Here is a 2,787-nt window from a genome sequence, read left to right as displayed (position 1 = left end):
TCACCCGCTTCGATAAAAGGCACAGCTACATTCTTTATCATGGATACTGTCTCCTCGGCCTTGACAGTTACCAACATCCCATTCATGATATACTTCAGGCATTGGTGCAATGACGAAGCTACTGCCCCCGCTGCATGAATCCAAGGTCTTCCTAACAACATACTATAGGAAGGGTGGATATCCATAACTTGAAGTGTTACTAGGAACATTTGTGGTCCCACATATAGCTCCACTTCTAAAGTCCCAATTATTGGCCTAGGTGAGCCATCATACGCTCTGGCCATCATAGTACTTGGCTTTATATGGGATTCATCGATCGGCATTTCTTCTAGCATGTGCTTTGGCAACACGTTAAGGGCCGAGCCATTATCAATGAGTACTTTTCCTATGAGGCAGTCCTTACATCTAACCGTAATGTATAAGGGCTTGTTATGTCCGGTACCTTCAGCATCAAGCTCATCAGCCGTGAAGTACAGGTAATTAGTTGCATGGATCCTTCCCACTAGATGCTCCATGGTTTTATGTTCAATGTCTTGGGGTACATATGCCTTATTCAATACCTTCTGCAAGGCGTTTCGATGCGGCTCAGAGCTGAGTATCAGGGACATAAGGGAGATCCTAGCTGGAGTCTTCTTTAGTTGATCTACTATGCAATATTCACTATGCTTGATCAACTTCAGGAATTCATTCGACTCCTCTTCTGTTACTGGCTTATTAACTTCTAGCGCTTTGTCAAGATCTACCACTTCTTTACCCTTTTCCTTCCTCAACTCCTCGGAAGTAAAGCAACGACCACTCCTGGTCAAACCACTTATCTCAGTCTGGAACAAAGGAAGAGGAGCTTGAACGTTGGAGGCATAACCATAATTATAAGGCATGGCATTGTGATTCCCTTTTGTGTAGGATGGTTTAACCAAGATTAGCCTTGGGGGACCATTAGCTGTTTGTTGGACCCTGCATACTCCTGTCATCTCCATTTGACCTTCCATCATACTCACCTCACCCCCGTTCTCCATGGGTTCAATTCTCAATTGCCCCATTTTAAACATTTTTGCAATCTTTTCGCAAAACTCGATGCAATCCTCAATATAATGTCCATCTCTTCCATGGAACTCACAATAGCTACCTCCCTCCGAATGGCCTTCCATATTTGCCTCTAGAAATCCTGATCGTACTAACAGGTAGTACATCTTTTCCATAGACACCTTCAACACCTTGCATTGATTTCCAACTTCTATCATGCCTATTCCACTACTACTTGAGGCATGTTTAGGCAACGGGTTTGAATTAACATTGGGCTTGTCTTCAAAGGATACCCATCCTATCTTAATAAGCTCCAGCAATCTTTTCTTGAAAGCGTAACAGGTTTCAATCCCATGCCCAGGATTACCCGCATGGTACTCACAAGTTAACTCGGGCTTGTACCAAATTGGGAATGGTGGTTGTAATGGTAGTGTAGGGATAGGAGCTATATGCCCAATGCTCAACAGTTTGGCGTACATGTCCTTCAAAGGCATGGGTAGCGGTGGTAGTTGTTCTGAAGGGTATCTCGTATGGGGTCTTTGGTAGTGATTTTGGTAGTTTGATTGGTTATTTGTTCGATTAGGGGAAAAAGATTGGTTAAAGTTTATGCGTGAGAATTGAGAGGTAGGTACTTGTGGATTGTGGGAATCTACTTTCTTACCCTTATACCCGTCTTCCAAATTGTTAACATCGCCTTCTCTCTTTCTTCCAATAAAACCCTTCTTTTCCACTGGCATCGCTATTCGCCCAGCTTTAATCCCTTGTTCTATCCTCTCAGCTATGCGTACCGCATCATAGAAATGTTGAGAGGAGCTACCCATTAGGTGCTCATAATAAGGTGCTTTGAAGGTATTGGCAAACAAGCTCACCATCTCCGTTTCTATCAAAGGGGGTTGGACATGCATTGCCTCATCCCTCCATCATTGCGCATAAGCCCTTACTGACTCCTGGCTTCTTTTCTCCATTGCCATTAGACTTGTTCGATCAGGAGCGATTTCCATGTTAAACTTGTACTGTTTGAGGAAAGCCTCCACCAAGTCTCTCCAGCTCTTGATCCTGATGCTGTCTAACCTCATGTACCAGCTTAAAGCGGATCCTGCTAGGCTATCTTGAAAGAAATAGATTAACATTTTATCATCACGGATTACTTCCGCCATTTTGTTGCAGTAGGATCGAAGGTGAGTGTTTGGGCATTCCAACCCGGTATACTTAATGAACTCTGGTATTCGAAAATCTTTTGGTACCACGATGTTTGGTACCAAACATACTTCGGCTGCTCGCATAGGGTCAAACCAGTCATTACCCTCAACTGCCCTTAATCTTTCTTCCAGAGCAAATAGCTTGTCTTGGTCTATCAAACTGGGAGACCTATTATCCGGGACTCCCTCCGTTGTTAGGTCAACAGTGACTGGAGTATGAGGTGGTAGGATAGGAGTAATAGGCACAAACTGTTGTTCATTGGCCGAGTTTGCCCCCTGGTTTTGAGATGCTTGAGGAATGTGAACTGCTGGCGCTCCTTCAAGCTGTCGTGCTGATGTTCCCTCCCCATTCTTAGCCCTTAGAAGCTGCTCAAGTAAGTCGGTTAGCCGAGAAACTTCATTCTTTACAGACTCCAACTCGGTCTGATAATGTGACTCTATGTGAGCTCTTTCTTCGTTCTCCATTCTCGCTCGAGACCGGGTGTTGTGGATTTTGGATGTGGGACCTATGTTTCACGGTCTGGGACGCATGGAAAAATGTAAATGAATGTATGATAAAGAAACA

Source organism: Populus trichocarpa, chromosome 19, assembly GCF_000002775.5.
Source record: "Populus trichocarpa isolate Nisqually-1 chromosome 19, P.trichocarpa_v4.1, whole genome shotgun sequence".
Classification (NCBI taxonomy): Eukaryota; Viridiplantae; Streptophyta; class Magnoliopsida; order Malpighiales; family Salicaceae; genus Populus; species Populus trichocarpa.
This window is presented reverse-complemented; position numbering follows the sequence as displayed.